The 26,292-nt window shown below is 37.4% G+C and overlaps 1 long non-coding RNA gene across 1 annotated transcript in view; it reads left to right on the forward strand.

The window, feature by feature from the left end:
* Positions 1-20,325, forward strand: part of LOC106507545 — a 185,199-nt gene extending 164,874 nt beyond the window's left edge. Inside the window, exon 3 of the long non-coding RNA XR_002344278.1 lies at positions 17,650-20,325. This is a non-coding gene — a long non-coding RNA (uncharacterized LOC106507545). The remainder of the gene's footprint in view (positions 1-17,649) is intronic.

The following is a 26,292-nucleotide window of genomic DNA, read 5'->3' on the forward strand; positions in this document are numbered from 1 at the left end:
CCTAAACAACAACAAAACAAAGATACAAATCTAAGTGGGAAACCAAAGCAAAGAATTGACCTTTGAATGTAAAACTTTTCTTAAAAGTTCTAAATAATATATAGGGAGATTTTTGTCAAATTGCTATTACGTGAGAGAAATAAGTCTAATGTACAGCATGACAACTATAATTAATAATATTACATTGGGTATTGGAACTTGGCTAAAAGAGTAGATTTCAAGTGCTCTCATCACAGAAAAATAGTAACTATGTAAAGAGATATGTTAATTAGCTTGACTACAGTAATGATTTCACTGTGTACATATATATCAAATCATATCGTACACCCTAAATACACACAACGCATTTTTAAAAAGATTTTGAAGTTCTAAATAATAGAATTGTGAAGCATTTGGACACAGATTTCTTGGTAAATATGCACTAACTTGAGTGGTAATAGGAATTTAAAGACTGTAACCCGAGATGAAAATTTAGTGACTATTTTATGACTAGGGAAAAGAGTGACCACTAGCGTCACAGAAAAGGATATCTTTAAAAATGAAATAACCACCTCCTCTCAAAAACAGAATGTAGTATATGATATTAAGACATAAATTTATTTTCTGCCTTTCGGAAAATGGCAGTTATACCTTAATATTTACATAGTTTTAAAATATTAGATGTTATAAGCATTAGCATCATTTAACAATGTTTTTAATACTAGAGAAAAATGAGAAATGAGGGCATTAATTATTAATACACAGATACCTGAAGAGAACCTCTCAGCAGAAAGTGAGAGGAAAGTAGAGGATTAACGCTTCTGTCATTTTTTACTCCTTTCTGATTCCTTGAAGATACACTTTGTATGTAGTTGTATATGGATGTATACACACAAATGCTTTTGTGTGGATGAGAATTGTTTTTTCCTTTAGTCTTTTGCGTGAAAGTTGCAAACCTCTGAAAAGGGACCTGCCTCTTGCTTCTGTGCACCTTTGCTTTTTGTTTTCAAACTTTTCTTTCCTTAGGAAATGCCTTTCAACTCTGTTGGTGTGTTTTTGGTCTCTGTGATACCTCTTTTAAGTTCTTGAGATGGTATTCTTGTCTCCTCTTTCAGAGGAAGGTGTTTACTTATTACTTATAGAAGGAGGCTTAGTTTCTCCCTTAGATTTTGCCTTTGCCTTAAGATTACTCATTCACAGCAATTTCCCCATGGCTGACCTCTGTGCCTTGTGTCAAGCCAACGACACTCATGCAAAAAAATAGGGTCAGAGCCAGCAGTCAAGAGAATGCGACAGTTTTTTCAGGGATACTAGACTAGGTGCCCTGCTATACTTAATAATCTTAAACACGAAGTGAAAAATATAGCTGGGCCAGCACCACGAAAGACCAGAAGTTATCAGCCCTTTAAGTAGTTAAACATTAGCTCCAGTAATGAAAGCTCACTTCCTTTTCTCACAAATGATTTACAGTAGGAATTTGTTTTTAAATGAGAAAAGTTAAGCAGTTAATGTAAGAAAAGGATGTTCGTAGGAGTCTGTCAGGCAAGTTGGGAGGGTGGGCACAGAATGAGGAGGGTACATAGAAGTAACCCAATTTGAGAGGGACAATTGTGAAGACAGAGAGTTGTACTATTTAACATTCGGTTTTTAGCTCTGCTTGATCTGGCGTAATACCCTCTGTCATCGCACATCTTCAGTAATGATCTTTTCCAGAAGATTGTCTTGTGTTTGTATGGTTTAGGAAACCAGTGAAAAGGAGCTGTTTTCCTTAACTGGGTAACGAGAGGCTCAGAAACAAGACCCACAAGAGAAAGCAAAGGAGATTTGAATGAGCCTGAGAATTGCCAGAAGTACAATGTCAGATGAAGTATTGAATAGTGAGAATATCAGTAGTTTGGGAATAAAAAAAGTATATTTCCAACTCTGTGCAACGGTGGAATGCATCACTCTGTTAGGTTATTAGAGAGCGAAGTATGAAGGTCCTAGGAATATTTTGTTACAAAATTTTCAGTCTAATTTTTCTCTCAGTGAAAATTTGTGCATCTGGAATTTGGCCACTAGAAAAGGTTTTTTGTTTTTGTTTTTGTTTTTAGTAACAAAAGAGAATATTAGAAAGTTTGATTCAAATTGGCACTGTAGGCACATGAACAAATTTCTCCTAATTTCCTAAATAACTAGAAATAATATAAAAGATGATAGGTAAAAAGGAGGAAGAAGAAAGAAAACCAGGAGAAAAGAATAAGAAGCTGAAACTTTGCCCTGAAACATGACATCAGAAGCAAAATATCTGGGGAAACTTTCCATGAAAGAAAGAAAATTAGCAGAAGGAAGGGGAGGTCATAGAAGGGGGATTTCCACCAAAGATTGTGGTGGGTTTTTGGTCACCCAGTATCAGAGGAATGGACCCTAGAAGCAGGCAGTGAAACTGACAGCTAATGGCCTGAAGACAGCCTAAACCCAGACTATGACCTGAACCCACAGTTTTAAATTAGAATCACTCACCTGGTGTCCGGACTTACTGAAGTTCAGTTTCTTTTATGCCTCCCCACAGAAGGAATTCAGTGAGAGCCAAAGTGATAGGCAAGAAATAGATTTATTGAGATAGGACTCTTGTGACAGATCCAAGCAGGCAAGCATCCTGGGGCTACAGTTTTATCATCCACGGGGAGTCGGGGTGGGAAAAGCCCACCTCTTCCTCTTTCTTTGACTAGTACCTCCTCCTTGGTATCCAGTAAGATAGCATTTGACCCTATAAAGTCAGACTAGGACTGTCATGGTGCTTACTCCAATCAGCAGAAGGGCAGTCCTCAAACTCCTGGCCTTGGTCGGAACCTGAATACAGGTCTCACCCCGTCCCCCACCCAATGACCTGAGTCTTATCTCATGCCTCCACCAGTCAAGCAAGCCTGCCTTGTTCTGCCGGCCCTCTTGAGCAGGTATTAGTGTACAGTGGTCTCCCAAAGTCCCCTGGGTTTCCCTCTCTACCTATGGTGCCTTCTACAGCTGCCTGCACCTACTCCTTCCCTGTCAGTGGGAGCCAGCATGTGGGTGATTGATTGGGAAATTGTGTTGGAAGTGCTGAGGCTGACTAGGTCCCATCCTGATTCTCTCACACAGCACTTAGAAGAGGCATTTGTCCAAAGAAGAAAGCAGCAAGAGTGATGTGGGTTGTGGCCAGGTCCGGAGAGTGATGTTGATATCCTCCTTCCCCAACCTGAAAATGAACCAATGACACATAGGGGCCAGCCAGCACATTCCCAGCAAGTTATTTAGTGGACATGGACAAGCTAAAGTTCACATACAGAAGCAGAAGATTCAGAACAGTCAACAAAATGTTGAAAGATACAAAGTTGGAAGGCTGACATTACCCAGCTTCAAGACATACTCTACGCTATCATATATCAAGACAGTGTGGTATTGGCCAAATAAAAGGCAAATTAATGGGACAGAATAGAGAGACCAGAAATAGTTATCCCATAAATATAGTCAACTGACCTTTGACAAAGGGCAAAGACAATACAATGGTGCAAAAATAGTCTTAACAAACAGTGCTGGAACAAATAGATATCTACGTACCAAACAAAAACATAAATTGAGACACAGACCTTACACCATGCACGAACACTCAATTCAAAATAGATTACAGGCCTAAATGTAAAATGCAAAACTGTAGAACTCCTAGAAGGTTCCATAGTTTAGGGGCAGACAGAGTACGTGGGGAATCTACCTTCCCCTCAATTTTGCTTTGAGCCTAAAACTGCTCAATAAAATAAAGTTTTAATTAAAGAAAAATAGAAGAGTTCTGGTCCCCTACCAGATGAACTTTTAAGGCGATGAGGTGAAAATAAACATCAGATCTGTGGCTTATATTTCTGAGCAGATTGGCATATAAAATAGAAGGAAAATGAGGGTCAGAGAAACAGTGGGTTTGGTTTAGATGTAATGAGTTCAAGAGTCTATGCCATCCAGATGTAATTTCTACAACAAAGAATTGATATGTATGAGTAGCTTCGGTTAAAAATTGTCTCAGATATGCAGATTCTGGTTTATGGTTTGGGGTATTTTAATATAGTAGAATTGGCCATAGGAAGAGGCCAAAGTGAGAATGAAAAGGGAATTCTTTCTTGAGAAATTTGGTTTAAATATTTATCTCCACTCTAATATTGCTATATCATTTAACTCCAATATTGCTATATCATTACAACTAAAAATGCTAGTTTATGTCTTAATTAAAATTTATTTTATCTTATTATTAAAATTGGGGTGGGTGTTCTTATTTTGAATAGCTGATGATGAAGACTGCATTGCTATGAGAAACAATTCTTTTCCAACAGCGAAGTTTTTCTACTTAGCGAAAGTCTGTATGGTTTCAGAATTTTAGTTGGTCCGCTTTCAGTGTGAAGGAATGGAGATGCACCAGAAGAGGTCTGAAAAACTTAGGTCCAGCCTATTCCCTAGAGTTTCTCCTGCTCCCAAGGTGACTGAATGGAACCGTGTATTTCTATTTGAGATGTGGGTTCCTCTTCACCAGAGGTTAGTGCTTAAAATGTGGACTTGAAAAGGTCAGAACTTTTATCCATTAAGCCATCAAGCTTTTTTCTGTAATAAGAGCAGATGAAGGGTTTTAACTTGAATCACAAATGTAAAGTTCAGCAGAATGATCATATCTCCCATTGAAAGAACAGACAAAATAGTTTTGTCATTACATGTATTGGAATCCGGTGGTTTAAATGTCAGTACAGAATGACAGAGTATCAAATCTTGGATCAGATCACCAAAAGCCAGAAGATAGGGTGATTTTCAGGTTTCTCAGTGCAAATTATATTTAAAACTAGAAGGCATAGTTTGAGTCCTACTTATCTAATACTAACATGAGTTTAGACTTTATATAAGAGCATGCTTATCTCTAAATATATGCTACTAACTTTGATTCTCCATTTAAAACTCAAATATTGCTACTGATATGGTATAATATGCTACACACAAGAAACTGAAAAGGTTTTACACCTACTGCATTAGTAGAATTTAATTGCATATTTAGTATGATGAAATGAAGACAGATTTGGTCTCATTTTCTGATGAAATATTATTGTACAGGAGGCTTACAGTTTGCACTGACATATTTATAGCTTTTATTCAATTGTAATATCCAAATATTTTCTAAAACATTACCAAGCTATTGTGTTCATAATTTTCTTCCTGAGTTACAAACACTGGCCTCCTTTTATTGTATTTTTCTTTTTAAATATCATTTTATTGTATTTAATACATTTATACAACAAGTGGAGGAAAAATGAAATTAGGATTTTCTGAAACACTATTTCCTATATATTGGGGAATAATCCATATTTTCTCATAAAGAGCAATGGGTTTTTATTGTATTCTAACTTGAGGAACTAGATTTTTTTACAAATCATAGCAAAATAAAACAACAGGACTGAACAAAGAAACTTATTATTCTTGTCTAATGAAATGATTTGGGAAACAAAACAGACAAATTCTCTGCCTTCCCATTCAGCATACTTGAAGGTGTAACCCACTATGGATATGGTTTACCTTGGGTTCTGATGTTTTTTAGAAACGTACATATGGGTTTGGTGTTTGTTATAGGTTGGGTTGTCTTCCAAACAGAGATGTTTTACAGCTCTAATCTCTGCACCTGTGAATGGAACCTTATTTGGAAATAGGGTCTTAGCAGATGTGATGAAGTTAAGATAAAGTCAGTAGGATGGGCCCTTAATCCACTAGGAGTAATGTCCTTATAAAAATTTGAGAAGAGCCACAAAGAAAAGCTGGCCATGTGAAGGTGGAGGCAGAGATTGGCGTTATGTCGCCAAAGGGAAGGGACTCCTGGGTCTACCAAATCTGGAAGAACCGAGGAAAGATTTTCCCCTAGAGGCTTCAGAAGGAGGATAGACTTGACGGGCCCAAACATCTTGATTTTATATTTCTAGCCTCCAAAACAGTGAGAAAATAACTTTCTGTTGTTTTAAGTGACCATGTTTTGGGCAATTTGTTATGGCAGTCCTATGAAATAAGTACAGATGTATTTGATGTATTCTAAATTAACATTAAAAGTAAGGAATCCAATTAAGAATGAACTTTTCAAAAGCAAGTGATCATACGATATTGCCGTCTACTCTTCTTTGTTATTGTCATCCTTCTATCTCTGCTCATTCTCCCTTATTTATTGTGGATTTTGATACCTGGGTCAAGTTCTCCGCAACATGACTAATATCAGCAGTCTTTATCAACTTATGGGTAGGTGATCAGTTCAGCAGCCTGGTCTTTCAGTTTCTCAGCATTGTCATTCCCGGGATCATTTCTTTCTTTTTTTCTTTTTTTTTTTTTTTGTCTTTTGTTGTTGTTGTTGTTGTTGTTGTTGCTATTTCTTGGGCCGCTCTCGTGGCATATGGAGGTTCCCAGGCTAGGGGTCCAATCGGAGCTGCAGCCACTGGCCTACGCCAGAGCCACAGCAACGCGGGATCCGAGCCGCGTCTGCAACCTACACCACAGCTCACGGCAACACCGGATCGTTAACCCACTGAGCAAGGGCAGGGACCGAACCCGCAACCTCATGGTTCCTAGTCGGATTCGTTAACCACTGCGCCACGACGGGAACTCCCCGGGATCATTTCTTCTCCATCTTAGCTTTCCCACCAGTGTCAGACCTTAGACTTCATCACTGCCAAAAACCAACTCTACCCCGCCAAAATCTTGATTTCTCACCCACCTACTCTATCATCGTTATTCACTTCCTATCTCTTCATCTCACTGCTCTTAGTATTGCATGCTTGCTTGCTTGCTTGCTTTCCAGGCCACACCTGCAAGTTTCTAGGGAGGGATCAAATTGGAGCTGATTTGCAACCTATGCCACAGCTTGCAGCAATGCCAGAGCCTTAACTCACGGATCCTTACCTCATGCAGGGATTGAACTCACATCCCCATGGAGACAACATTGGGTCCTTAACCCACTGAGCCACAAAGAGAACTTCTTCTTTTTTTTTTTATTTTTTGTTTTTAGCTGTACTGGCTTTACCAGTTTTACACTATCCTTTATTGTCCTTCAGATTTTACTTCTACCCATAAGTGGATTAATTTTCTTGGAATTGCTGTTAAAATCACTCCCTTATTAAGTGTTAGATCAATTTATGGGATTCAATTAAAAGGCAGCTTTGATTTAGTCTTGCACTGTCCCTTTAAGATTCTTCTTAGAACTTGAATGCAGATGAAGGCTGCCTCTGTGAGTTTTCAGTTAAGTTTAAGGAAGTAGAATTTTCAGAGAGAACCATGGTTATTTTATTTTATTTTATTTTTATTCTTCATGGCCATACTTGCAGGATTTGGAAGTTCCCAGGCCAGGGGTCTGATTGAAGCTGCAGCTGCAGGCCTATGCTACAGCCACAGCAGTGCTGGACCCTAGCTGCATCTGTACCTTCTGTCACAGCTTATGGCAACACCGGATCCTTAACCCACTGAGCAAGGCCAGACATCAGGCCACATCCTCGTGCATCCTATGTTGGGTGCCACAAGTTCATCAGGAAGTCTGGAATCTGGGAACTCCAAGATTTTAACGTGGTTGTTTTAATAAACAACATCAGTTCAATTTAGGAATCATGATAAATCACCCCCAATAATAACACAATTTCCAAGCTCAATTTAACAATGTGTCACTTGTATGCTATCGATAGGTCAATTCAGAGAGGATACAAGCATTTCTCTTTTCCTGTTCTTCACTCAACAAAGAAGTTGATTTATTCTTTTCTTCTCTCCTTGTTTGGAACTTAAGAAGGAAATAAGAATTTTATTGATTAAATTAGCACTTGTATAATTCATGCTCACCCTCTGGTCTGGCAGATGTTTAAATCTGACACTACCTCTTCAGGAGCAGTTGTGTTGGCTCCTCACCAACCCCCAGCATTATCAGTCAGTTCCACTTCCGGCTGCAGGAACTAGCAGAGCGGAGGTAAACCTGCAAATTCCTTTCTGCTTTTATGCTAGTTTAGTCCAGCTGAGTGTGGCCTAAGATGGTCGTCTTGCCGTCTTTTTCTAGCTGATGTAACTTCCATCTTGTCTCTGAGAAGAATCATGCACCTCTTGCCCCAACCAACTCTGGGAGTGAAAGCTAATTCCACATTAGCAGTAGTTTTCCTTTAGCCTATTTCCAATGTAACTTGCAATCCCATTTCTGCTGCCTTCCAGAGTTTTTAACCAAGATTAAGATTCCCCTCAGCCATAAAAAAGGATGACGTAATGCCATTTGCAGCAACATGGATGGAACTAGAGAATCTCATCCTGAGTGAAATGAGCCAGAAAGACAAAGACAAATACCATATGATATCACTTATAACTGGAATCTAATATCCAGCACAAATGAACATCTCCTCAGAAAAGAAAATCATGGACTTGGAGAAGAGACCTGTGGTTGCCTGATGGGAGGGGGAGGGAGTGGGAGGGATCAGGAGCTTGGGCTTATCAGACACAACTTAGAATAGATTTACAAGGAGATCCTGCTGAATAGCATTGAGAACTATGTCTAGATACTCATGTTGCAACAGAAGAAAGGGTGGGGGAAAAATGTAATTGTAATGTATACATGTAAGGATAACCTGACCCCCTTGCTGTACAGTGGGAAAATAAAAAATAAAAAAAAAAATAAAAAGATTCCAGTATACTGAGTTTCTTCAGTTGAAAGGAACGCATATCAAGATCAGTGTTTTTTAACCAACTTATGCATTTTACATTTTACTTATTTTCAGAGGGTGTATTATTTTTGTTATGCTTACCAGTTAAGTTATTCTTTTTACTATGCTATATAAAATATTTAATGGTATATAAGGCTTTCTTCTTTATAAATTTTAGTTGCATAATATAACAATTTAATATAATGCTAATTTTTAAAGAAAAATTGAAATGTAATAGATAAAACTAAGTAGTAAAGATGAAAGCCATAAAATTGGGATAAAGTATAGAATAAATCTCCTATTTGTCTCAGCATATTTTCCATTCCACTTCTCCAGTGGGAATCACTTAATCTGTTTCTTAAGATCCAGGTTATAATAATCTGTGTGAATGTAATTGTGTGTAAATGTATGTATTTTATTCTGTAAATAAATAAATAAATAAAAAAGAAAAACAACAACAACAACAAAGAAAAAGATCAGTGTAGGCCCCTTGAAGCCAATCACCCTACGCCTGAGGTGAAAAGGCAGGTACCCCATATTTTTACCATGGAGGCGACAGTTGTGGTGAGACTATCAACTTTATCCAAAGGACTTATTCTGAAAAATCCCACTTCTAAAATCTTTCTTCCTCCCCTACAATGACTCCTTTTTCTATTCCTTATTTGGATGAAAGTTCAAAGAATTAATTTTTTTCCAATTTTTGAAAATTTCGCTTGGATATCCTGAATTCTGAAAACCCAGATATTTATATCAGTATGCCCCCAAATACTTCACTTTAACATCTTCCCTCATCTTCATCCGCTCTTATCTTAGATAAAGTAACACTAGGTGTTACAGTATTTCCTTGTGTTGACAAAATAGAATTTTATTTTTCTCACTCACAGAGAGTCCAATAAGATATGACATGACTGGTAGGACTTAGTCATGAAGGAGAAAATACATTCTTATTGGTGTCACAAGTCTCAAGAGGGTTTTGTGTGATTTAGCTGGTCAGCTCAATATCCCACTCACAAAGAAACAGTTTACTTTTTTTTACTTAAACCTTTTATGTGCCTTCTCCTAGCTGTCCTCATATTCATATTTTCCTGAGAAATTAGAAACAATCAAAGGAACCGCTATTCCCGCCATCAAATCAACTAATCTTCCCGCATATTTTTATCCATAGTCTCTGATTTTCTCCTCACTACACAAAAACTTTGAGGACTTCTAAGGGCAAACCTTCTACTTCTGCACTGGATTCTGTCATTTTGTTTTGTTGTTGTTGTGGCTTTCCTTGCCAGCACAAGGATTTTTCTTCTGGCGTTGTTTTCCTCTTCAGAGCCTCATGCAATTTCCCTTGTCTTCCGCATAATTTTATTACCATTTATCAATCCCCATCTTAAAAATAAAACTATCTTCACCCCCATGTTTCTCTCCAGCTATGACCACATTTCTCTTTACCCCTTAAAAAATGTATGTGTGTGTGTGTGTGTGTGTGTGTGTGTGTTTATCTATATGATTGGATCACTATGCTGTACAGCAGAAATTCACACAACACTATAAATCAACTATACTCTAAAGAAAATCATGGACTTGGAGAATGGACTTGTGGTTGTCAAGGGGGAAGGGGAGGGAGTGGGAGGGACTGGGAGCTTGGGGTAAATAGATGCAGAATGTTGCCTTGGGGATGGATTAGCAGTGGGATCCTGCTGTGTAGCACTGGGAACTCTGTCTAGTCAATCATGATGGACTGCATAATGTGAGAAAAAAAAATGGATGCATGTATGTGTAACTGGGTCACCATGCTGTGCAGTAGAAAAATATATATATATATAAAGAAATAAAAATTAAAATAAAAATTATATATATATATATTTGTCTTTTTAAAGTGGGAATTTCTATGTGGCTCAGCCAATTAAGAACCCAACATAGTATCCCTGAGGATTCAAGTTGGATCCCTGGCCTCGCTCAGAGGGTTAAGGATCCAACATTGCTGCAAGCTGCGGCATAGGTCACAGATGCAGCTTGGATCTGGCATTGCAGTAGCTGTGGCATTTCATGGTCTCCAGCTGCAGCTCCAGTTTGACTCCTGGCCTGGGAATTTCCATATGTCACAGGTGTGGCAAAAAAAAGAAGAGAAAAGAAAAAGTTGACTATGTTCCCACTTTCATGGGGATTCCTCAATTCTCTTTCTCCCCAGAGCATGCCACTTGTACTTTTGTGCTTTCATCCTCACCACACCCCTGAATCTTCTCAGGTTAACTACAACATTCATATTCATATTCCAGTAATTAATTTTCAGTCCACATCTTACTTCATTTTTAAGTGTGGAGTTCCTGTCATGGCGCAATGGATTAAGAATCCCACTGCAGTGGCTTGGGTCGCTGGTGTGGGTTTGACCTCCAGACAGGTGCAATGGACTAAAGTATCCACTGTTGGTGCAGCTGCGGCATTGGTCACAGCTGGCTCAGATTCAATTCCTGGCCCAGGAACTTCTAAAAGCCTAGGGTGTGGCCTTACAAAAAAATCTTGTTTTAATTGGTTGCTCTATTTTAGTCTGATTTATTGGTCCCTCCTCTCAGTCCAACCTCTAAACATTTGATTAACTCAGGGCTCAGCCCTCAGTCTTTTGTTCACAATCAACTCTCTATCTAGATGATCTCACCCTGTCCATTTATATCCAGATGCTTACTGATGCTGTATCTCCAGTCACAGTCTCTCCTAAGCTCCAAATACATATACTTTGATTCGACTGTTTATTTTCCACTTAGATTTCTTGTATATATGTGGAATTCAATGAAATCTGAAAAGAACTCAAACTTATCCTCCTAAAAATGCTTTGCCCACAGTTATCTACTGTGGTAGGCAGAAATCTAAGGTGACTCTCCACATTCTCACCTCCTAGTTTGTGTGTGTGTGTGTGTGTGTGTGTGTGTGTGTGTAGGTAGGTATGCATGTATCTCCTTGTATAATCTGTTCCACTTGAGATCTGTGAATATTATGAAATATCACTCCTGTGAGTATGTTACAATTTGTGGCAAACAGGATTTTATAGATGTAATAAAAGTATGTATGTAAAAGTCTCTTAATCTGTTGACTTTGAGTTAATCAAAAGGAGTATTATCCTAAGTGGGCCTGATCCTATCAGGTCAACTATTAAAATAAAAAAGACAGGGCATCCAAGATCTCCCTGCTGATGCCATGTTGTAGAGAGGGCCTCAGGATAAAGACCCAAGAGGTTCCTCTAAGCCGAAAGTAGTCCTGGCCAGCTACCAGCAAAAAACTGGGGTCCAAGTCTGACAACCACAAGATACTGAATTCAGTCATTCAATTGAGAACTAGTGAGCTTAAAAAGGGACTCCAGATTTCAGATGATACTGCTACCCTGGCTGACATCTTAATGTCGTCTTCATGATCTCTGAACAAAGGAACAAACTGACCAGTACTCAGATTCCTTATCCACAGACTCTGTAAGGTGATGAATGGGTATTGTTTTAAGCCACTAATAATTACTTAGAAAAGTCAAACATCCATGTCCCCAAAATCTAGCCTTGGAGTCAAACCTGCTTCTTTTCTCTCTCATAGCCCACATGTGGTTTCATCAACTAGTCCTATAAGTTCTCAAAATGTAATCAAAATTGGGCCACTTCTTATGATCTCTGTTGCCTATCTTCCCTATGACCTAGTCTAACTCTTAAAATAAGTTGCCTGGACATCTGTAACATTCATCTAACCAATCTCCTTGCTTCCACTTTTGCCCTTTTTCAGTCACTTATCCTCAGAGCAGTCAGAGTGGTTTCTAAACCACTCTTTCCTGTGACAAACTTTGTACATAGAGAATAAAATCCTAAATTTCTACATAACTGTGAGAATCAAAATGATCTAGCTCCTGGGTATTTCTAAGCTCCTACCATTCTCCTACTTATTCCTTCCACTAGAAACCCACTGACTTTTATTCCTTTCCTTGAATACAACATGCTTCTTTCCAGCCTGGTACCTTTGAACATCCTATTTCCTCTGCCTAGAGTGCTCATACTCCAGATTTTGATTCTCTCATTCACCTCATTTAGACCTTTGCTTAAATTGCTTTTCAGGAAGAATTTCTTTGCCTTATCTTTCATGCACCCTGCCTCCCTCATTTTTGTCTTTCCTGTTAGCCTACGTTATATTTGCTTTACAGTAAATATTTATGTAATTACTTATTCAATATATGTTTTATTTTACTTAAAAAAAGAAAAAAGATCTATATATATATCTATCAATTCTAGAAAGATCATAGCCCATTGAACTTGCATATGAAATTCTTTCTTAGATTTGTTAATATTCTTTATTTCTTATTTTTGTTTATTCTTATTCTATAATGCTTCATTTTCTAATTTTATTCTTATTTTCATATCTTAGCTTAATAATTTTTTGTTTTACTCCAGAATAAATAACTCTTTGAAGTCTGTGAAATGAATGAATCTATCTTCCTCCTTTAGAATTGCACCAGATATTTAAGACATGATGCTTTCTATATGTAATTGTGTCACATATGATTTATGATTTGTTTGATTAACCAATCTTGTTTGTATAGAAATAATAATATCTTGAGGATATTACTAAGGTCTGTTGCACAAAACACACATTTCAAATATAAATCAGTGAGCATGTGCCTGATGGCTTGTAAAATGTATTTGAACTTGATCTATTGGCTAGAGAGTAGTAATTTATTGATTTTTCATCTTTAGTTGTATCTTCCTTTGAGACCTTAAGTTTCTCTCATTACCTCATGTTCCAGAACAGTGCCAGACTGGTATGGTAGGTATTAGGCTCATATAGCTCTTGGGCACTTGGAATGTGATTATCCCAAATCAAGATGTGCTGTGAGTAAATATATACATATATTGTATTTTAACAGGTTTTTTGTTTTTGTGTGTGGGATTTTTTTTTTAGTCTTTTTAGGGCCACATTGTGACATGTGGAGTTTCCAAGGCTAGGGGTCAAATTGGAGCTTTAGCTGCCAGCCTACACCACCACAAGCAAGGCAGGATCTGAGCCACGTCTGCGACCTACACCACAGCTCATTGCAACGCCAGATTCTTAACCTACTGAGCAAGGTCAGAGATGGAGCCCACATCCTCATGGATACTAGTCAGGTTCATTAACCACTGAGCCATAATGGAAACTCCTAACGACAGTTTTTAAAAAGTAAAATGTATCATAAATATTTTCAATATAGATTAAGTGGCCAAATACTATTTGGAAGATCTTAGATAAACTAAAATGTTAAAAATGAATTTTGTCTATTTATTTTACTTTTCTGATGTGGCTACTAAAAAACTTAAAGTTAAATATGACTCAGTGATGTTCCAGACAATGATCAGTTTTTATTACCTTAATATTTAGTTCAGGGAGTCAGCAATTTTTCTTCAACAAATTTAAAATGCTTTGTCATCTTGATAATGCTTGGATTTTTGGACAATCTTGAAATTCTTAAATTATGATTACCTCCAATTATTTTCAGTATAGGTCTACCCTCATTATTGCTTTTTGAATGTCTGTGGAGTATGAACTTCTAAGAAAAAAATGCATTCTTACACAGAAGTTTTTAGCATTAACTTTGTCTTTGCAAATGTAATTTGTTTATATACTTTTCAAAAATGTTTTTTTCTTAAATGGAAAAAGATAATTTATATAAACAAATACGCTTCTGTAATAGCAGTAAAGATAACACACAGAAATAATGTCAAGGAAGAGAAAAGCTACATGTATTTGAGGTATGCAAAGGCCTGTGTTTCTTCAATTATGAGAAACAAATTAGAACCATATATCAGAGCAAATGAAAAAGAGGAAAGTGGAAATACCAGTAGAACCAATCACCAACTGCACTGGCACATCTTATGAGAGCAATTAACTTTGACTAGCTAATAATAAGAATGGGAGGAAAAGCTATAAAATTATTTTATAAAATAAATACTCTCCAATTATTTAAAAATAATCCTTTGTAGAGAAAAGAGAAAGTTGTATTTCTTGTACCATTTGAAAACTTATATTCCTTTGTGTACAACTACTTTTCTTCTCACTTTCGTTTTATTGACTCATAAAGTGTAGAATTTTCTTCTTTAAATGTATGTAAATTTCTCGGTTTCATTTTCTTAAATCATTCACAATGTGATTTCAATTGAACCTCAAAAATGAGTCACTCTGCTGTTATCTAATCCCAAATCCAATTTAGAGAATGAAGTGAAGAACGTAGTAATTGATGTGGGGAAATCTACACTGAGCACCCATCTTAAGCTAAATACAACTCCACATATTTAAAAACCTGCCTTCTACCTTTATAATGAGCTAAAGAAAAAACAGAAATATCATAAAGTTATCCTGGAAATGTTAATAAGAAGAGCTCCCTTGCTGCACAGCAGGTTAAGGATCCAGCAAGGGTTTAATCCCTGACTCAGGAACTTACTCATGTTCCAAGTGCAGCCAAAAAAAAAAAAAAAAAAAATGTTAATAAGGTACATTTTTCAGAATGTTCATAGAGAAAATCAAGCTAACATGTTAGTTTGTGCTCGGTTTACTCTTCATCTTAATATGACTAGATAGATGCATAATCATAAAAAAAGATATTGACATACCAATCATGTATCACTTAAAAGATTAGTCATTACCCCATCATGCCATTAATTCAGGCTAATTGTTTAACAGAATATTCCATAAAAGTCAATGGAACGTGTGACCATCTTGTAATCATCTATTTATTTGTCTTCCCCTACCCCCAACTAGTCTAGCACCTGGGAACACTGTGTGAGACATAATACAGTCACAATAAATTGTTGCTAAATACATAAATAAATGAAAACATATGAGAATAAATGAATGTACTTGATTAGAGATGTTCACGTTTTGGAGTCAAAGAAATGCTGCTTTAGGTAACTTCTTTTGGGGGCACTTCTTTACTTACCCAAATGCTTCCAATAATTTATTTTTTTAGAAGATTTTCACTTAAGTAGATATTTGAAGTTTGGGCCTGCTTAGTCATCACTTCCTTCTTTTTTTTTTTTTTTTTAAGAGACACCTTCTCTCCTATGAAAATCCCATTTCATGTATTTTATTATTATTATTTTTTAATTTTCTTTTTAGGGCTGCACCTGCAGCATATGGAAGCTCCCAGGCTAGGGGTCAAATCACAGCCACGGCAACACCAGATTCAAGCTGCATCTGCAGTGTATGCTGCAGCTTGTGGCAACAAGTTTAATCCTTAATCCACTGATTAATCAGTCAGATCCTTAATCCACTGAGGGAAAGAAACCACATTCTTATGGATACTAGTCCGGTTCTTAACCCACTGACCCACAAGGGAGATCCCCATTCCATACATTTTAAATGAGGTTTAGCTCACCTCTACCCTAGGTATCTATAGAAATAGGAAAATAATACTAGATAGCTTAATCAGAGGAAGCCTAAAGTGATTATTGATGTTCAGACCAGGATTTTTCGTACAGAGCTTTAAGAAAATAATTTCTAGTCTACTTGCTGTGCTTGAAGTAAATTCTGCTTTGTCCTTAAAATCCCAGTTCTATTTAACCAATGTATTTTTTTCTGCTTAGGCTAACTTGAGCTAGGTTCCTGGCATTTTTAGCTGTGACCCTTTCTCATTCTTGACCATACACGCTTTGTGGGTTTATGTGTACTTCATTCATTTATTCATTAAATGTTTTTGAGTTCCCACTGAGAATTAAATGTCTGGTTCTTTATGAGGTGCTACATATACTGGGATAAATTTTACTGAATTCCTGTCTGAAGAATGGGTGTTGGAAGCCTGAAAGGAGGAGACTGAGGCTAGAATAAGAGGAAAGTACTATGCAAAATGGTCTGGGAGCACGAAGAACATAGGGAATGATGTGGCTTGAGAGAAGGACCTCCAAGAGAGAGTAGCATCTGAACTGTGTCTTTTGAGAAGTGTGGCATTCGTGGAAGGGTAAAACAGGTCTTCTCCACCGTGTTTTTATTAAAGGTGCATATATTTTAATAATCTTTCAGCAATGCAAGCTCATGTCAGCCATATTTATTGAATAATTATCCTTCTGTTTTCTCTTACTTTTATCTCTACTACAGAATTAATTTATACTTACAAAAAATTTCCCAAAAGCATAATGTCCAACATTAGAAACACAGTATGTGACCTCAGTTTATCTCACTCATCCATAAAGGAAAGGCCAGATAGTCACGAGGACACTATATATCCTGCATCCAATAATTTTCCTTTTGAACCTCAGAAATAACTCAAACAGCAGATATGTCACTCTTTGAGGGATCGTTTAGAAGCCAGTTCAATTTCAAAGCACACAGAGAATGCAGGTTAATGTGCTGCAGAGCCAGTAATTTTAATTGTATCTCAGTTCATCAAATGCAAAGAAAAGCCATCTGTGCCTTTGTCTCCCTGTACAGTCGAGTGTCTGGAAGAAGGGCTGTCTCTATGGAAGGGGTACAGAAAAATGTACCAGAGTAGTCCTCCACCTGACGACTTGAGGATAAGCAACTCAGGATAAGACCCATGGTTTAATGGAAAGCAAGTAATAAAAAAAGGGAAAATGTCATCCATTAAAACATCACTCAGGTGACAATAAATTTAAGCAGCACTAAAACATTTTCTCCAACTAGAGGAATGTTATTAGGTTGGATGCTACGGAAATTTTCTCACTCGATTTTAATACGCATACACATAAACAGACATACACATAAATGCACACACACATGTGCATATTCATATACACCCACAGTCACACGAACAAATATGGTCCCACATATCATATATGTACATATATATATATGTATATATGTAAAATGATGCATAATATTTATGCACTAAAATTACATGCTTAATTTTATGCGTCCGCATATGTAATTTTAGTGCACAAGTGGTAGATCTATAAATAATGAACATTTAGCATTGTTTTGGAGGGAATGGAGTTTGCGTAGTAAATAATGAATTTTGTTTAATCAGATGAAAATTTTCTTTCCATAGGATGTATTAGAAAATCTCTGGACCTCAGAAATTATAAGCAACGTCTCCCCAAGTTACACTGCTTCTATATGATGCAGGCTGGAGTCACATCCACATTTGTCCAATGCTGTAGTCAACTCTTCGTAATGTGCTACAGGAGAGGTAAGATAATGCAGTCTAGTCCACAGGACTATGAATGCATGTGATCTCATTCAGAAGACTAATTGTCACTTATAATTGCCAAACTAATTAGTTATAGTTAATGAATGGTAACTTCCACAAATACTTACTTTAATTTCCTAAGTATTTTCGGTTATACCTATCAAATCATACTAGTGCCATTCCGTAACACTTCGATTTTTTTCAAATAAACTTTTTCAAAGTGAAGTTTAACTTTTTCCTGATACCTTAGTGAATTTGGTGCTATTTTACATTTATGACTAAAAGCACTTGCCTTGTTTGAGATGCTCAAATTGCCCATAGTCTTCTAGGTATGTATAAATCCCTGAGTAGTGATTTTAAGAAAAATAATTCTTGCTAAACTTTTATTCTCAAGGGATTTTATATTGTCAACATAGTACAGAATCTTAATTTAACTTAAGTTTTAAATGTATCTTCATTTTTTTCTTTATATAATTAACTTCAACAGGAAAATAATTGATGAAAAACCAATATATTTATCATTAGGAAGGTTTGGGACTTCTTAAACAGTACAAAAGTTAGCTGTGTATTTAAGAATGCAAAGAATGCATTGACTTCTAGGTAAATGAAACATAAACAGAGAATCTGGAATCTAAAATTTGATGAGAATTAGTTTTCGAGTACTGTCTCAACATATTTCTCTAGATAATATATTGTTTAAAACCATGTTATATCCTTGTCTATAAATACTACACTAAGATCTTACATAGCCTTGTAAATGCACATCAAATGTACTTATAGTATTTCCTAGGACTCCATGATATGCAATTACTTTGCCAAAGACCTTTGGTTCTTCATATTTTAATATTGTGCGACCTATTATTAATCTCAGTATATTTATTTGCATTTTTAATGATTTAAATACATTATATTTTTACTTATTTATTGTATCAGCCTCCATTTGAACAACTAATTTGGTACCGCAGGTGCGGTCCTAAAAAGCAAAGAAAAACCCAACCAACCAACCAAACTTGCTTTGGGCAAGAATCTGAGGAGATGAAAGCTTTGCAAAGATACGTTAAGACATCAGTAGAGAAATAATCTTTTGAAAAATAATTAAGACACGATAAGGATATGAAAGACACATTAAAAAGACAGATTAGTGAGGTAATGTCAGGCAAGTGTCAGAGAGAAAATGATGTTTAAACTCAGACTTTCGGAAGACGTGTTCATTGGTACAGAGAGTGAAGGTGGGCAATCCAGGCAAAGGGAATGGAATGTGAAAAGGCACTGAGACTTCCCTGCCTTATGGGGCCTGCCTGGCACACGAGAGATGAGCCACTGGGTGTATACGACAGCTGATAGCTTGGAGGCATGAAACATATCAATCAAGAAAATTATAATCATATTTTATTCTAAATGAATAACGGGAAGCACTGTGATGAGTGCTTTGGAGAAGTAAAAACTAGAGGCCAAGAATATTGTGACAAACAGTCTGGGAACAAGATCTTGAGTGGTCTCTGAATGAAAATGATGGACAAGCAGACAGAGAAGGCAAATTGGAATTTACTGATCTAGAGAAGGTAAAAGCAACAAACCTTAGGTACTGATTAGATGTTTGAGTTTTGGAAGATGAAGAGAGAGTCACCTTGGACTTTGGTCACTCACTACCTTAATTTTTATATTCATTCATTCAGCAAATATTTGTTAAGTAATGTCTTGGGAAAGAGCTGAATGAGACTTAATTTCCTCATACCTTATAGGGAAGGATTGACACATAAACAATCCAAGGACGAGGGATGGATGCTTAAAATTATAACAAAATCCATGCATAACTAACTACTCGGTCTATTTAAATTTAGAGATTATTTAAATTCCTTAAAAAAGTGTCTTATTTCACACCTTTATAACTCTGTTTTTCCTGGGAGGGTGTTTCTGTTGTCCAGGTGTTTTGTTTCTTTTTGAAATTCAGAGTGACAATACACCATTTCCATCCCAGAGGTGTCTTTGTTTGCAGAGCGTTATTTACTCTATCAAATGCCAGGGCTGCTATAACAAATTACTGTAAATTAGGTGGCTTAAAAGAACAGAAATGTATTCTTTTAGAGTTTGGGAGGCTAGAAGTCTGAAAACCAGGTATGGCAGGGAAGTTCTTTTTGAAAGCTCACCTGCAAGTCCTCTTCCTGCCTTTAAGCCCATAACTTCCTTTTTCTTAGAACATTCACTTTTCATCACTGGGAACTGTAAATTCTTTCTCTGCCCTTTTGATATGCAGATCTTTTTCCCAGCTTCCTATCAGTTTTACAACCCAGAAATCTCCTTCTCAAGGACCACCTCTTTGAAACTTACTGATGGATGAAGGCCAGCGCCCCTTATCTCCCAGTTCCTGTGAGAGGGTAGAAGCCTAATTCTAATTAGGATACAAGTCAGTCATTGGATGAGGAGCCCATGCTAATCCAGCATGACTTCCTTTTAACTGGATTAATCTACAAGTACCTATCTCCAGATAAGTTTACATTCATAGGTACCAGGGGCTGGGATTTCAACATGTGTTTAGCGGGGAAGACGCAATTTAACCTACAACATCTACAAAGAGTTTAAATGTGTTCATGGGAAAATGACCCATGCTTGAACCTTCTTTTTAGGATCTGGTTTAATACTTATAAGTGGCTCCTTAAAATCCTTGGTATGAGGGTCTGGTAGTAGCACCTGCTTGAGACTTTTTAATGCAGAAATGTAGCAGCTAATGTTGCCAAAACTCAGCCTCTGTCCAACAGTGCCAAAAGGAGACTCAGAGGCCAAGTTTTGGGCAAAGGAGAAAAAGATAGCTTTTATTCCTTTGCCACGCAAAGGAGGCCACTACAGGCTAATAACTTAGAAACTGTGCCACGCATTGGGAAGAACTGCAGGGAGCTTTAAGGTGAAAAGGAGAAAAACTGGTTTTCAGATAGGAATCAGGATTAGGGCAGACATGCACTCTTCTTTCCTTGGGGGACTCCTAGTCATCACACCTGACGTCAGGGAGTTCATGTCATGGCTCAGCAGTGACGAACCTTACTGATATCCATGAGGATGTGGGTTCCATCCCTGGCCTTCCTCAGTGGCTTAAGGAGTCGGCATTGCCGTGAGCTATGGTGCAGGTCCCAGGTGCATCTTGCATCCTGAGTTGCTGTGGCTGTGGTGTAGATCAGCCCCTAGCCTGGGACTTCTACATGCCATGGGTACAGCCCTAAAAAGACAAAGTAAATAAATAAATTTAAAGGAAAACAAAACAAAACAAAAAAAACACTGACATCAGGAGACCTAGGCCTGGTCATGATGGTGATCTTCTGGGTTGTTGCCTCGAATAACAGGGCGTGTTGCGAAAAGGGCATACGGATCAGAGATTAGAACAAACTAGGAACGTTCCTGAAAAACATCATGTGCTAATAATCTTTAACCCACAGACGATTGTGCTCAGCGTGCCTGATCTTTAGCTTACAGGTCATTGTGTTTAGGGTACAATTAAGCCAGGGAGAAGGACATGGAGGGACTCTAAGCCGTTCAATTTTAAAGTATCCATTTTTAAAGGAAGCATAAGAAATATAACTTTTCTCTCAGGTATATACCATGCCTACATCATGATGTGTGTCCCTTGAGATAGAACCAGGAACAGGATCCTGCCTCAAGTCTGAACTGCTGTTTCTTGACTATCCCTCCATCGTCTTTGCATCCCCTTCCTTCCCTGATCAGCGACCTGTCCCTAGGAATTCAGGGAAGGCTATGGAGGCGGAATGAGGCCCATTTCCTGAAAACAAGAAATGGGCGACACAGAAAGGCTTTTGTGCCCAGGAGCCCCACAGGGCTTTGCTTGGTTACTCTAATCTTTTATCCCATGTTTCAGAGCCAGTTTTTCCTTCTGACCCAGCAGATACTGACTGGAGGAAATTGTTCTCATCCCATCTCCCTCCTCTGACTCCTTAACAGGGCAAGTTTCTGGCAGATGTTGGGTCATGCTGCTGTGGTCACTCTTTTCTGTCCTCAAGAGTTTTTCAAGGTTTTCAGGCTTTTGTCCCAGCTGATTTAGAAAGGGTTGAAAAACTGTAGACTGGACTCCTATAAGCCCTAAACTCAGCACTCCATTTGTCCAATTCAGAAAATTATAGGCAGCAGTTTCTGATAAGCTCACTGCATATCCCTTCCCTTCCCTAAAATCTCTCCCCCACTCTTGACACATTTTCATGGTTTCACATTTGCTGGTATCACTACTGAAATAGTGGTAATTACACTGGCAAGGTTTCTATGTTTTTGCTTTCCTTTTGCCTTGTGGAAAGGATACGAAAGTTTCGTGTTCTCACTTATCCTAGTTGGAGATCACTTTTCAGGTTGCCGAAGAGCTGCCCCCAACATGCCTTCTCTGAGGATGAATGTCCATCTGGTCTCTTCTCTTACAGCAATTTCTACATTTTCCCTACTAATTACCCTCTTCTTTCTATTTCGCAGCATATCGCAGGTCACTAAACACAGAAGGTTGTGTAGGGCAACCACCCCTTCTATGGCTGTAGTTTTCCTCAGGCAAATTTCCTGAGACAGTACCGAGAATTTCCATGTTGTATTTTTACCTTATATACCCAAATGTCTCAACTGTAAAAGTTATGTATAGTTCTTAATATTTCATCAGATCAAATAATTTCCCTGAGTTTAATGATGTGTGTGGGGAATGGAGGGAGGTGAGGTAAGCTCTGAAATATAGAAGAATGAAGATAAGGTCATTTTGAACTATCTTGATTAATAAAATATGATTCCATTGCCTGATACAGGGAATGAGAGGAGGGTTGGAAATAAATTAGTGAGGTTAGGTTACAAATGTCTGAATAGAGAAGAATCTCCCCCACTGGGGTTTTCATATCCTTGTTTCCTTAATGTCCTTCAACTCATCCACACTGTCAACAAAAGTGAAGTCCTAACCTTAGAAATATGTAGGAAGGGCTCTCATTACTCAACCCCCGTCTCTTAGCTCTTCTTATCCTTGTACTGTAGAGGAAGGGTCAGCGTGACTGGTGCGCCTAATCTGGCCCACCACCTATTTTTGGAAAAACATTCTTATTGGAATATAGCTGCACTCATTGACTTGTATATTGTCTATCTCTGCTTTCACTCTACACTGACAGAGCTGAGTGGCTACCACAAGGACCGTATGAATCGAAGAGCCTAAAATACTTACTTTCTGGTCCTTTACGTAAAGCTTGCTGAACCCTGCTCTAGATAAAATAAAGCTAGATTATACATTTCTGCTTTCCTTTATTCACATTGAACCCATGGAATCCTCTCTTGCTCCTTCTTAACCCAATCATCTAAGTTTAGTTGACAAAATTCTACTTATCCTTTAAGATTTAGGAAAGATAAATATGGGCACTTAGTTTTAATTTTTAGTATTGAGAATTTTTTGAGTTTCCTTTTGAAACTTATGTAAACTTAATTATGATATATGTATTTAGTCAGCAACGTAGATTAAATGCTATAAATGTAAAGAATTTACTGAAAGGGCTGAAAGGCAAACATAGAAAATGATTTTATGTTTCTCTCCTTAATATTTTCTACTCGTTCTATGAGATTTCACTCTCAGCCTTTTAGCCAGACTCCGTCCCACATTAGGAAGATTCTGTAGCTTTGTGGTAAGTTTTAAGCATAAGAACATTTATGTTTTGGGATACTAAAATCCCCATCCTGTCTAAATCAAAACATTGATCTCATATCCAGTCCAATCCTTCCCTTGTTCCCCTTTATGAAAATTAATCAGAGGCTAAGGAATGGGAAAGACAGTTATGGCTTATTCTTTCTTCTTGCTCCATTTTCCTCCCCCTTCCCTGATCTTCTGTAGACTCCACGTTTGGGGAAGGAAGGGTGGCAGGATTGGATATTTTTATATTTTTAAGCTGTTTTTACTTTCTTGGCTGACTCTTGATGGTCATTGTGCCATCTATAATGACAAGCATACAAATTATGTCATGGGGACACATTTGAGTATTGCAGACACCCTTCCATGCTAAACTCTTGTCTTTATGATTGCACACCACCTCCAAGATCCTGCCATCAATGGTAGACCCTACTATTTCCTCTGGTACCAGTTTTTCAGGTATAATCTTATATCAGCCCAGGTACATGCCCCTCTGTTTTCTTCATCTTAAGAAACCCAAACATGCTGTCAAATGGTGGAAATCACACAGTATCAAGAGGTCGTGGGATGGAAATCCTATAAAATTGGATTGTGATCATCATTGTACAATATAAATGTAATAAATTCATTGAGTAATAAAAAAATTAAAAAACAAAAGGTTGAAGTGCAGCTTAATCAACTGTTCCTGTACTTACTCTTTACCTTATAATACTCCAGGAAACTCCCTATATTCTTTTTTTTTTTTTTCCAAGGAGGAGGAATGCATCAGATAGTTCATATATATTCCCAAACTCTAGATGGCATATTTAAACTTATCCTCAAAATTATTTCTTGCTCATTTGAGATGCTCTCAACTTCTACGTTACAGAGAGAAGGTGAAGAAATCAAAGAGGAATAACCACCAATCCTACCTAATTGCTTTATTTATATAGTACCTGTCTCATTCATTTTTTCCCCTCCTTATCTGTTTATTTCTAAAACCGATCCTTCAATTAGTACTGGTCTACATTTGCAAAGACTATGGAATGTCCATTATCTTCTCTCTTTACTATAAATCTCATCCTTCCTCTTTGCTCCCTTTCAAAAACTTTTGACGTGCTTGAATTATTCATATTTTTAAAATAAAGCAAAACAAAAGAGTCTCCCTGGAATAACTCTGCCACAACTCTAGACAATCTTTCATCTGCTTGCTTTGAGAAACAGAACTCTTGACAAAATGTGTTACTTTTACTTTCTCCATTTTTTACCTCACATTCACTGCATTCTGCCACTTAACTCAAAGTGCTAAAATCACTTTATGTAATGGAACTGGAGGTTAAATTTGAAGTATCTCAAAACACCAAGATATAATGCATATGATAACCTGACGTGAGATACTAACCAAGTATTAACATTTGAAAAATCAAGTGTTAAGAGAAGGGCTTAGATGACTCTTAAAAGCCCTCAAACACATATAGATATTATGGGCCTTGAGTTAAAGATTAGAGGATTTGAAGAGGAAGATTTATTTAAAGAGAGTTGAGACTTGCCTCATGGATATGATTCCTACTTCCTTCCCCCTCCCAAAAGAGAAAGATAAATTCCTTGCTTCCTTACCTAAAAAAAATAAAATAAAAATAATAAAAATAATAATTTTGAAAAAGCTTCTAGAGAGTTTAATATCTGAAATGTAGGAGTTTGGAGCACAGAAATGTTTATTGCAGGGCCAAGCAAGGAGAATGGGTGGTTTGTGATCAAAAACCATGAAATCTCTTGTGGTTTTCAGGGAGAAGTTTTTATAGGCAAAATTTGGGGTAAGGGATGCAGGGTGTGCAACTTTCTCCTGATTGGTTGGTGGTGAGGGACTAGGACCCTGTTCCAGGAATCTTGCCCTCAGCCTGATACCTTAGTCCTTGCAGAAGAACTCAAAGATATTGTTACATTCAATTCCTCAAGGAGAAACCAGGATCCTGCTTCAATTACTACCCAGTTGTTTCTTTCTTTTTTTTTTTTTTAAGTTTTAATGGAGTATAGATAATTTGCAAGGCTGTGATAATTTCTCTTTTTTTTTAATTTTTATTTATTTATTTATTTATTTTTATTTTCCCACTCTACAGCAAGGGGGTCAGGTTATCCTTACATGTATACATTGCAATTACAGTTTTTTCCCCCACCCTTTCTTCTGTTGCAACATGAGTATCTAGACATAGTTCTCAATGCTATTCAGCAGGATCTCCTTGTAAATCTATTCTAGGTTGTGTCTGATAACCCCAAGCTCCCGATCCCTCCCACTCCCTCCCCCTCCCATCAGGCAACCACAAGTCTCTTCTCCAAGTCCGTGATTTTCTTTTCTGATAATTTCTGCTGTACCGCTCCTCCTTTGTTTCGCATTCCCTTACTTCCCTGATTAGCCGTTGATCAAATCTGCCCTTTGGTAATCACAGAAGGTTTAGGGAGCTGAAGCTTTTTTCCTACAAACATGAACTAGGGGACATAGAAAGGATTTGTACTTGGGAGGGCCCCACAGGGTCCTGCTTGGTTTCACATAGTGATGGGAATGAGTTTGACTTCGTCCTAGTAAATCTACAAGGACAGAGAATGGCTTTTAGCTGATAGACCACTCCAACAATTTCTGTACCTTAAAGATTGTTAGGGCAAAGGGTACATGTGTTTAATGAATCAGTGATAGAATACACTGAGTGATGTAGGGGAGCCACACCAATATGCCTCTTTGGCAAAAAAAAAAACAAAACAAAACTTTGAGCTGGTTATTTTCTAAGAAATAGACATGGGGAAAAAGTCTGAAAATCAAGTAGGAGTTAACTTTACTTAAAAAGAAAACCCTGTATTTATAAGGTAAATTCCCATTTGTAAATGTATCTCCCTCC

Source organism: Sus scrofa, chromosome 5, assembly GCF_000003025.6.
Source record: "Sus scrofa isolate TJ Tabasco breed Duroc chromosome 5, Sscrofa11.1, whole genome shotgun sequence".
Taxonomy (NCBI): domain Eukaryota; kingdom Metazoa; phylum Chordata; class Mammalia; order Artiodactyla; family Suidae; genus Sus; species Sus scrofa.